The 12,471-nt window shown below is 35.7% G+C and overlaps 2 non-coding genes across 2 annotated transcripts; both read right to left on the bottom strand.

Annotated features, from left to right (window-relative positions):
* Positions 1-5,631: 5,631 nt before the first annotated feature.
* LOC131183646 (small nucleolar RNA R71) lies at positions 5,632-5,738 on the bottom strand. Its single transcript, XR_009151686.1, has one exon. It is a non-coding gene; the product is annotated as a small nucleolar RNA R71 (small nucleolar RNA).
* A 3,579-nt stretch (positions 5,739-9,317) lies between these two features.
* LOC131183694 (small nucleolar RNA R71) lies at positions 9,318-9,424 on the bottom strand. The gene has a single exon (XR_009151731.1). It is a non-coding gene; the product is annotated as a small nucleolar RNA R71 (small nucleolar RNA).
* Positions 9,425-12,471: the final 3,047 nt, after the last annotated feature.

Genomic DNA, 12,471 nt, shown 5'->3' with positions numbered 1-12,471 from the left:
AAATATGCAAATTGACCATATGAACATTAAACTTTGCAAGGCTATAACTTTCTCTAGAAAACTTCGATTTAGGTGATTCTTAAACTGATAGAAACTTAAAATATAGTAGAATATTTCGTATGAAGAACTTGAAGCCTAATTATGAACTTAACTCAACCAACTTGCTGAGCAAATTTAAGTTGATAAATCTGCCAGAATAATGAACAGTAACATATATAGTAATCTTTGCATAGCCGTAACTTTCTCTAGAAAACTCTGATTTAGATGATTCTTGAACTAATGGAAACCTAAAATATAGTATAACATTTTATATGAAGAACATATAGCCAAATTATGAACTTAACGTAATCAAATTGTTAGGCAAAGTTAAGTCATCAAAGTTGCTAGAATTAGCCCCACGTGAAATTTGGTCATAACTTGAGCTACACAACTCAAAATGAGGTGATTCAAAAAGGGAAATAAAGATAAGACCTAGAGGGACAATTTTCATGAATAACACCTCACCAAATTATGATTGGAACTAGGTAAAAACTTGGTTCAAAGATTGGGGCACCAAGCTATCCAAAATCTAAAACTCTTTAAAATTTACAAAGCTAACTTGGGATGCATTAGGCATTCATGTAATGAGTACTTGGAAGCAATTGAGATGAGTAGTGAGGTATTCTATTTGTGTATTTTCAGTAGAGAAAGAGGTTAGAATAGACAAGGAGAAGTAAGTAAAGATAAAGGAGTTCACTGAAGGTTTATGCACAACTAACCTTTTTCTTTATTTTTAAACTTGTAAATTTTTTGGAATGTGTTTATTTGAATGAGTTTGCTTTAAACGAGTTTACTTTGAATGAAATATGGTTTTTCTCTTGCATTTGAGTAATTTGGGTGTTGCCACCTCTATATGGATTTTATGATGATTTGAATGTGTTTATTAGGTTACAAATGTGATTGTTGAGTGGGAAACTTTTGGAAACTGTTTTGAAACCACAGTTAACATGACAGTCCCTTTCAAAACTCTCCAATAGTAATGGCTACTTGGGGTTGAAAATTGATATTGATTATGTCTCCCATTAATAACAGTTAGTGGGGTAAGACTATATAAGTACTCATTAGCTAGCTAGCCCTTCCCTCATTAATAACAGTTAGTGAGGTTGAGATTGCTTTATCGTGGTGTACAACATGGCATTGATCATGAAATTTTGTGTTATGGTCTAAACTGTGTGTTATTATCGGCAACACTTACACATTGTGAACTATTGATACATTTGAATTGTATAGATGTTTTTAAGCACATTTACATTCTATTTCATAGCATTTAGGCAAGTATTTTCATGCATAATAGTTGATTTCATTAGTTTTCGTAATTTCTATTGTAAAGCCCTTAATCCCATGTTTTCTGCATCATTTCAGGTGTTTGGGTGAAGCTAAAGAAGTATAGGAGTGCAAGAAAAGCATAGAGGAGTCAAGAGACAGAGAATTGCTACTGATACAAAGTACACGGGTCGTGTAAACCAAGCTCCAGACCCGTGTAAATCTCTGCCAGAAGAAAGCCAAGAGAATCGATGAGAAACACAAGTACATGGGTCATGTAATCAGACCCGTGTAATCTGCAGGGACCTGTGTAAGTCTCTGCCGAGCTCAAGTTTGAATAAACTAATGGGAACAATAGTACATGGCCCGTGTAATCAGGCCCGTGTAGTTGGCACAGACCCGTGTAACTTTCTGTGACAAAACAAGATCATGCAATTCTCCTCTAGTAAGTTACACGACCCTACTTTACGGGACCCATGTAGTGACACACGGGCCGTTTACTATGCTATAGCCAGTTTTATAACTCGAATTTCCCTCCTGTTTTCGGATAAAAATGAGACTCTTAAGGCCTTTTGCACTCAGAGCAACCTAACCTTAGAGCAACCAATATAATTAGAAAAGAAAACGTCAAAAGAGGGATTGCAAAAAAGACGATTGCCGCGGGGAGACTACTGAAGGCTGCTGCTGTCGGGTTCCGTATCAGTACCAAAAGAAGTTCACCAGCTGAAGTTCCCCAAGATCAAAGCTGCAAACTATCTTCGGTTTCTTCATTTCATCTCCCTAGACAGATTCCTATTGCTTTATTTCTTTGCATGGTTTTCTTTTTACTGTCTTTACTTTTTATCATGATGTTTACTGAACTCGCCATGAGTGAGTAGTTTCCTTATTCTGGATTTAGGAGAGTAATGCTTGTAATTATTATTATGGATGAACATTAAGTTTTATTTACTGGATTTGAGATTTGTTTCTTGATTTAATTTCTTGTGATCCTAATGCATGCTATGTGATGGTACCCACTTAGACATGATTGTAGATATTGATTGAAGGACTGAAAGGTGAAGATTAACATTAAAAAATCAAGATCTTGAACCTAGAAATTCTGACCTAGACATAGGTTGATACCTTTGTGGAACCTAAAAATTGGTCAAAGGTCTTAAAGGATTTTAATTAATTTGATCACCATGAAAGTAAGGTTTGAATTAATTAAAATACACCCTAGATGCCTTGAGAGAGGATTTAGGATAACTTAAGGCTAATTTCCATCAAAGAAAACGAACCTCAATTCAGTAAATAAACAAGATAACATTCCTAATAAGATTCAAGTGTGAAATCTTAACTCCAGGATTGTTCCAATAATAGATTACTTCATTTTAAGTTTACTATTCTAGTGTTTAAAGTTAACGAACTTCATTCCCTAAATATTTGATAGCCTAGACAGTCAAAATTACTGTGTAGATTGGTACTTTCTAAACAAAGGTTCTCATGGGAATGATACTCTACTTATCACTTTATTACTTGTTAGCGATCCGTGCACTTGCGGGGTTGTAAAATCAGGCAAACAAGTTTTTGGCACCATTACCAGGGACTCTTTGGTATTAGTAATATCAAGCGATAGGTAATTTAGCTGATTTAGGCAATTATATTTATTATATAATTTTATTTTACTAGTTATATTTCTCTTCTTTTCTCTCAGGTGCTCAATCTGGTATATGACCAGAACAAGGCCAGAAGAAGAAATATTGGACTGTGATCCGGAGATAGACAGAACTCTGAAAGCCATTAGGAGGGAAAGGAAACATCAAGAGCATGGTCAAAGAGATCCTAAAATTCCAACCATGGGAGATAATATTGACAGACCGAGACTCTTAAGAGATTACGAAGCTCCATCTGTCCAAGGATTTCAGCCCAGGGTCACTAGACCCACAGTGGAAGCCAACAACTTTGAATTAAAACCAGCATGGCTCCAAATGATTCAACAAACCCAGTTTGCAGGTTCTGTTAGTAGTATGCCCTAGAGCATATCATTTAGTATGTATCTTGTACATATTTTTATTAATAAAAGGCATTTCCACTTTTCCGTTTACATAATATATTTATGTGTAATAGAAAAGGTCCATTGATATTTTGTTAGAAATATTATTCTTAAGTTGTTAAGAATATGAGTGACAATATTTCTAGCACAAAGTATCATAAATAGGTTCACAATTGAGGATACTTCATAATAAGAACATGACTTATCTAGAAAGATTGTATTCATATTTGTTCCCAAGTTATTTATATGAGATATAAATAAGATGGAATGGTGAGTCTCATGCCATATAACAAACATGATAGGCACTTATAAATGATAAGTAGGCCGAACCAGTGACACTTATGACAAGCACATGGAGTTTACTCTTGTCAATGTTTTGTCATAAATCATATCAGTGCATATAATCTTTAGACCTGAGATAGCACAGTTATCTTGTATATAGGTAGTTTGAGTTTGATACTGCTTTCATACTTGTACTATGTAAGGGTATATGGGCATCTGTTGGCTCCTACTAGTTATATATGGAGGTAGGTGTTGATCAAGATGGAATCTGTTCCTCTAAGAAAATAGAGATAAAATTCTATGTTCATTTAATTGTTCTTGATGTTTCAAGTTCCTGGCCAGGACAGATTGATTTATTTAGAAAAGAGTTTCTGATGAGAAAATCTTTTTAATCAAGAACTGGAATTAAAAGAGAACATAATATTCATAGCAAATGGAGTTTGACATAAACCATGACTCCAGCTTGAGTTGGGATTTTGTATAAGAGATTCTAGTGCATGGTAACATATGATTATAGGTTCATTTAAGGTAAACCTTATTACTAATTGGGTGGCCATGGCATGCTATGCTAGGTGTTAACCATGGTCTATGAGGTTCATAAAATGATTTAGAGAAATCATTTATGGTAAGAAAGAGTTCTGATGATATTAAGAGTTGATATCATGTCTCATTGCCAATTAGTGATGAGCCTAGTAAGTCACACACATACACAAGTTATCACCTATTTAAATATGATTTAATTAATTAATTAAAGAGTTTAATTGATTAATTAAATAGGTTTGGTTTGCAATTAAATTGCAAAGTCCCTAGCATGACTTGAAACCAAATCTAGATTATTGGATGTATAGTATAAGTTAAATTTATATTTAAAGTGTTTAAATATGAATTTAATTAATGAGAAATTAATTAATAGAGATTAATTAATTAATTTATATTTGATATGAATTAGAAGAAGAAAAATAATTATTTTGGGTTAAGAACTCAAAATTAAGACACAGGGGCATTTTGGTTATTTCATAGTGTGACACGTGGCACCATGAGATGGTGACACATGGGATTACATATAAGCTTGCCAAATGTTTTTTAATCATGTAAGATGATTAAAATCAAGATTAAATATAGGTTTGACACTTGGCACAATGTGATTGGGTCACTTAAACCTAGAGCTAATCAAAGGGTGACATGTGGCAAGGGTTTAATGTGTTAACCTAGCTATATAAGTGTTGTTATGAAAAAGAAAAACAACCAATAGCCACTCCTCTCCTTTGTCACGCCATTTTGAGGCTCTTCATCTATTCTTCTTCATCTTTCATCAATTCAAAGAGATTAGCCATCAATCTCTTGAATTAAGAACACTAGAAATTGTTTCTAGTGTCCTGTTTACATCTCTAATCTCTTAAAAGGAAGAACTTGAATTTCTAATTAATAGAAAAAGCTTTAGAAGCTGTTCAAGGGCTGCCATAGGTGTTCTTGGTGTGGACAAACTAGAGGGACAACATTTGGTGTCCTGAAGACAAATCTCAAAGGCGCAGACACGCTACAGTGCATCAAGAGGTTAGTGTAATCGTTCTTGATTTAATCTAGGGTTCTAAAATTAATCTATTAATTTTAAAAACTTAAATGGCAAATATAGATCCAAAAACATATTAAAAGAGTTTTAATATGTTGTTTATCATTGAAATCAAATAGATAAAAATAAATCTTGCATAATGCATGTGACCCTAGGTGAAAATTTTTGAATTCAATGGTATAAACTTGTGTTTTTTCATGCTTGCGTTCCTTCAGGTTCGCCTACAGAAGACCCATACTATCACCTCCAATGCTTTCTTGCCCTATGTGATACATTTAAGTTGAATGGAGTGTCTGATCAAGCAATAGGACTCAGAGCATTCCCATTTTCCCTTTAGGACAGAGCAAGGAAGTGGTTACTTTCTCAATCAGCTGGAACATTTACTATTTGGGAGAATCTCTCTTAAGCTTTTCAAGCAAGGTATTTTCCACGTACAAAGATTGCAAAACTAAGGCTTGAGCTAAACACCTTTAGACAAAAGCAGGGAGAATCACTCTATGACACATGGGAAAGATATAAAGACCTACAAAGAGAATGTCCACACCATGGTATAGAAGATTGGCTATTAGTGCAAAACTTCTATAATGGGTTACTACCCTCTACAAGGAGCACAGTTGATTCAGCTACAGAAGGTGATCTAATGGAGAAAACAGTGCCACAAGCACTTGAACTTCTAGAAAGGGTGGCATACCATAACTATGAGTGGTCAAATGAAAGAGGAAATGCAAGGAAAACTGCAAGGGTACTAGAAGTAGACGCTCTAAGCATGATAAATGCTCAATTTGATTAGCTCACAAGGAAACTCAAAAAGATGCAAACTAACGCAGTAGGTACAAACAGTCAACCTGAAGATAGCTATGGAGGAGGATACGTGAGTTTAGAATACAGCAATTTCAATGAACCCTCCTCAGAACAGATGAACTATGTGAATAACGGAGGAAACTTCAACCAGAGGCAGTCAAACAATCCATATTCAAATACTTACAACCCTAGATGGAGGAACCACCCAAATTTCTCATGGTCCAATCAGGAGAACCAGCCAATAAACAAGTAATAAGGGTACAAACCACTAGCACCCCCTGGATTTCAGAATAGAGGACAAAACTTTGCACAGTCATCACTACCTCCCCAACCTCAGCAACCTGAACTGAAAATGGTGATGTTCACTTCTAGATTCTGGGGTAAAGCCCTAGGAACTGTATTAAACTTTAGTACAACATTCCATCCACAAACAGATGGCTAGTTTGAAAGGATCATTCAGATTTTGGAGAATATACTTTGAGCTTGTGTGATTGAGTTTGAAGGAAGCTAGGACACACACTTGCCTTTGATTGAATTTGCTTACAACAATAGCTATCAGTTGAGTATTGGAATGCCTCCATATGAAGCTTTATATGGCAGAAAGTGTAGAACTCCCTTGTGTTGGGATGAAGTGGGTGAGAGGAAATTGATTGGCCCCGAACTGGTGCAGTAAATGGAAGAAAAGGTTAAGCTCATTAGAGACAGACTCAAGGATGCATTGGATAGACATAAGTCCTACATTGATCTAAAGAGAAGAGATTTTCAATATAGTGTGGGTGACAAGTCATTCCTGAAAGTTTCTCTATGGAAAAGGATCATGAGGTTTGGTAGAAAGGGGAAACTAAGTCCTTGCTTCATACGGTGATACACTTAAATTGTATAGATGTTTTTAAGCACATTTGTATACTATCTCATGGCATTTAGGTAAGTAATCTCATGCATAGTAGTTGATTTCATTAGTTTTTGTAATTTCTATTGTCAAGAACTTAATTACATGTTTTCTGCATCATTTCAAGTATTTTGGTGAAGTCACAGAGCATAAGAGTGTAAAAGAAAGCTTGGAGAGGTCAAAAGACTCAGAATTACTGCTGATACAAAGTACACGGGTTGTGTAAGCAAAGCCATAGACCCGTATAACTTTGTGCCAGAAGAAAGCTAGAGAGCCAATGGAGAAATAAAAGTACACGGGTCATGTAATTGGAGCTGTGTAATCTGCAGGGACCTGTGTAAGTCTCTGCCAGGCAAAAGCTTGAAGAATTTTCTGTGAACAAAAGTACACGGCCCATGTAACCAGGCTCGTGTAGCCAACATAGACCCGTGTAAGTCTCTATGCCAATGCAAGAATCCGTAATTCCACTTCAATAAGTTACACGTACTGGGGCCATGTAGTGACACACGGGTCGTGTACTATGCCGCAGCTAGTTTTCTAACTTAAATTCCCACTCTTGTTGACTACTTCAAATTAGACTCGTAAACCTTTTTGGACTAAAAATGACCTAACCCTAGAACAACCATTATAAATAGAAGCAGAAAACATCAAAAAAAGAGGAGAAGATCAATCCTTTTACAGCACTTTTTAGGAGTTTCAAAGAGGATTTGCCTCTGAAATCTCACCAACCATTTTGAGGAGAAGAATATCAGTATCAAGAGGAGTTTTCCAACCAAAGTTCCACAAGATCAAAGCTGCAAGCCCTCTTCAGTTCTTTTGTTCCATTTCCTTAAATGAATTTTTATTGCTTTATTTCTTTTAGATGATTTCTTTTTACTGTCTTTATTTTTGTTTATCATAATGTTTGCTGAACTCATCATGAGTAAGTAGTTTACATATTCTGAAATTGGGAGAGTAATGCTTGTAATCATTATTATGGATAAACATTAAGTTTTATTTATTAGATTTGAGATTTGTTCCTTGATTTAATTTCTTGTGATCTTTATGCATGCTATGTGTTGGTACCCACTTTGTATTGATTATAGATATTAATTGAAAGACTGAAAAGTGAGGATTAATATTAGAAAATCAAGATTTTGAACCTAAAAATTTTGACCTAGACATAGGCTAATACCTTTCTGGAATCTCAAAATTGGTCAAAGACCTTAAAGGGTTTTAATTAATTTAATCGCCATGAAAATCGGGTTTAAGTTAATTAAAATACACCCTAGGTTCCTTGAGAGAGGACTTAGGATACCTAAGGATTAATTTCCATCAAGGCAAATGATTCTCAACCCAGTAAATAAAGAAGGTAACATCCATAGTAAGATTTAAGAGTGAAATCTAAATTCCGGAATTGTTTCAAAATAGATTGTTTCGTTTTAAGTTTACCATTCTAGTGTTTAATAAACAAACTTCATTCCCTCAGTATTCAATAGCCTAAACAGTCAAAATTACTATGTAGATTGGTACTTACTAATCAAATTCCTCATGGAAACGATACTTTACTCATCACTCTATTACTAGTTAGCAATCCGCGCACTTGCGGGGTTGTAAAACCAGCAGAAATAAGTTTTTGGCACTGCTGCCGGGGAATTTGGCTTTAGTAGACCTAAATTAACTTGGAGGAGAGTAGTACAACATGACTTAGAAGCATTACACATTTCTGAGGATTTAACCCAAAATCGTTCAGAGTGGAAAAAGCGAATCCATATAGCCGACCCCAAATTTTTGGGATAAAGGCTTAGTTGAGTTGAGTTGAGTTGAGTTGAGTTGAGTTAATATCGAGCGATAGGCAATTTAGCTAATTTAGGCAATTATATTAATTATCTAATTTTATTTGATTTTTTTTATTTCTTTTCTTTTCTCTTAGGTACTTGACCCAGTATATGACCAGAACAAAGCCAGAAGAAGAAATTTTGGACTATGATCTAGAGATAGACAGAACTCTGAGAGCCATCAGGAGGGAAAGGAAACACCAAGATCATGATCAAGAAGATCCTGAAAATCCAACCATAGCTGATAATAATGATAGGCCAAGACTCTTGAGAGACTACGGAGCTCCATCTGTCCAAGGGTTCCAGCCCAGTGTCACAAGACCCATAGTGGAAGCCAATAATTTTGAGTTAAAACCAGCATGGCTTCAAATGATTCAACAAATCCAGTTCGGAGGTTCACCAACAAAAGATCCACACTATCACTTCCAGTGCTTTCTTGCCCTTTGTGACACATTCAAGATAAATGGAGTTTCTGATCAAGCCATAAGACTCAGAGCATTCCCATTCTCCCTTCGAGATAGGGCAAGGAAGTTATTACTTTCTCAACTAGCTGGAACATTCACCACTTGGGAAAACCTCTCACAAGCTTTTCTAGCAAGGTACTTCCCACTTTCAAAGACTACAAGACTGAGGCTTGAGCTCAATACCTTCAGACAAAAGGAAGGTGAATCACTTTATGATGCATGGGAAATACAAAAGGACCTACAGAGGGAATGTCCATACCATGGCATAGAGGATTGGCTACTAGCGCAAAGTTTCTATAATGGGTTACTACCCTCTACAAGGAGCATAGTTGATTCAGCTGCAGAAGGTGACCTAATGGAGAAAACAGTGAGACAAGCACTTGAACTTCTAGAGAGGGTTGCATATCATAATTATGAGTGGTCAAATGAAAGAGGAAATGCAAGGAAAATAGCAGGGGTCCTGGAAGTGAAGGCCCTAAGCATGATAAATGCTTAATTTGATCAGCTTACAAGGAGGCTTGATAAAATGCAAGCCAATGCAGTAGGGATGAATAGTCAACATGAGGACAACTATGGAGGAGGATACATGAGTTCAGAATATAACAGCTTCAATGAAACCTCCACAGAATAGATGAACTATGTGAATAATGGGGGAAACTTTAAACAGAGGTAGCCCAACAATCCATATTCAAACACTTATAACCCTGGATAGAGGAACCACCCAAATTTCTCATGGTACAATCAGTAGAATTAGCCAATAAACAAGCAACAGGGAAACAAGCAACAGGGGTACAAACCACTAGCACCCCCTAGATTTCAGAACAGAGGCCAAAACTTTGCATAGCCACCACTGCCTCCTCAACCTTAGTAACCTGAACTGAAGATGACCATGGAATCCATGATGGAAGGTTTCTTAGTAGCTCAACAACAATAGAATGAATTGATTAAACAGTTGACTTCCAGAATGGACCAGCTTGCTACCCATAACAAGATGCTAGAAAACCAAATTGCACAACAAGCAAGTTCTTCAAGTAAGACTATTGGTAAACTGCCTAGTCAACCATAGATGAACCCAAGGGAGCATTGTAAGGTAGTTACATTGAGGAGTGGTAGAACTCTAATACCACCAGAGGAAGAACGGACAGAGGAAACCTCAGAAAAATCTGAAAGCCAAGCAGGGAAAAAGGAGGAAGAGGCCAAGAAAGATCAGAAAGAGGAAGCAGGGAAGAAAAAGAAGTTACCAGTGCCATACCAGCCTCTCTTACCTTCTCCTCAGAGATTTCAAAAAGTCAAATTGGACAAGTAGTTTAGAAAATTTTTAGAAGTTTTATAAAAACTTTATATCAATATTCCCTTCACTGAAGTACTCTCTCAGATGCCATCCTATGCCAAATTTCTTAAGGAAATTCTGTCAAAGAAAAGAAAATTTGCAGATAATGAGATAGGTGCTCTGACAGAGGAATGCAGTGTCATACTGCAAAACAAACTGCCTCCAAAGTTAAAAGATCTAGTAAGCTCCTCCATACCATGCCTTATTGGCAACAAGAAAATAGACAAGGCCCTCTGCGATCTTGGGGAAAGTGTGAGTTTAATGCCTCTATCAATGTGCAAAAAACTAGAGATCAGAGAACTAAAGCCCATGACAATTTTACTGCAATTGGTTGATCGATCAGTTAAATATCTAGTGGGCATACTTGAGAACATCCCCATCAAAGTGGGCAAATTCTTCATTCCAATAGACTTTGTTGTCCTTGAGATGGAAGAAGATGTTCATATCTCTATCATTTTGGGAAAATCATTCTTGGCAATTGCCGGAGCAATCATAGACATAAAAAATGGGCGAATTGGTGTTGATTTAATGAAAGGAATTAATGGAATGGTAGTGTTTTAATGTGTTGGAATGTAGACACTTGAGTCCAGCATGTTTAGAAGCCTATAAGTTGAGCTACACAACTCCAATTGGTGTGAAACTAATCGAAAATGAAACCTAAGACATAATGCTCAAACTTTCATCAGAGTTTACTGAGAAAATAACCATAGGATACCTCAAATTAGGCTTGAATCTAGGTTACCAATTCTGAACCTGAAGAAAATGACTATATGAACAATACTTATTTAATTAGGCATAACTCACTATAGAAAACTCCAAATCAGGTGATTCTTAAACCAATGGAAACCTGAGACATAGGAGAACAATTATTAAGCAGACCATGAAGTCAAATTATGACCCTAACTTAATCAAATTGCTAGATAAAATTGATTTAATAAACTTGCCCTGATTCTGGACTAACCTAGAAATCCTGAACAATTAGCTATCTGACCAGTTTTGGCAAATTGCCATAACTTGGAATACAAAACTGCAAATGTAGTAATTTCAAAGCTAAAATTCTCATAAGACGTAGGAAAAAAAACTTCATATTTTAACCAGAACCCATTTTTTAGGGCAAAGTAGGGGAATTATTAGGTCAAGTCAGAAATGCCAAACTTGGAATTCCTACACCTTAGCTAATTTGCCCTATTCGAACGGTTATCAGGCCATAACTTCCTCTACAAAACTCCAATTGAAGTGATTCAAATTGATTTGGAAACCTAAGACAAAGGCCTAAAATATTGTTTTAGGGACCAAGGCCAAATTGTAACACCCCTATATTAAGCAGTTTATGCATTCTACTGTTCTGGTGACCGGTATCGGACCAGACAATTAAGAAGATTAGAATCATGTTTAAGTCCCTTAGATAAGCTCTGAATGAAAATTAATAGTAATTACTAGAACGTGAAATATAAATAAGAAAAATAGAGCACAAAAAGTTAAATGAGCCGAGGGTCACAGCGATGGATGACCTTACAGGGAAGTGACTGCGAGGTCAGTCCTAACTCAAATTTTGAACGAGAAATTATGACACCGCAGTCCTAAGGACTATGGTGAAGCTAGTGGAAAAGAGAAAATCACAGGAAAGATTTGATAAGTAGGTCAAATAATTAAGTTAGGACTCTAGAAGAAATACCAAATTATATGCAAACCGAATCAGACCGGCGAGGGACAAATTGATCAATTCACCCCTAGAGGTGACTCATGACCTAACTGTCTAATAAAATCGAAGAAATGAAGGAATATAGAATTAAATTAAAGAAACAAGGAAAAATAAAGGAAAAAGAAAAAGAATGAAAAATTGAATTATTACATCACTTCAATGACATCACATATGATGTCAAAATAAAATTTTAATTACCTAAATTTTTGACCAAGTCAAATTTAACTTAATTACACATAAACTAACAAAATTTGGAAAAAAATAAAAAATTGTCATCTTCTT

This window comes from Hevea brasiliensis, chromosome 9 (assembly GCF_030052815.1).
Source record: "Hevea brasiliensis isolate MT/VB/25A 57/8 chromosome 9, ASM3005281v1, whole genome shotgun sequence".
Lineage (NCBI taxonomy): Eukaryota > Viridiplantae > Streptophyta > Magnoliopsida > Malpighiales > Euphorbiaceae > Hevea > Hevea brasiliensis.
This window is presented reverse-complemented; position numbering and strand designations above follow the sequence as displayed.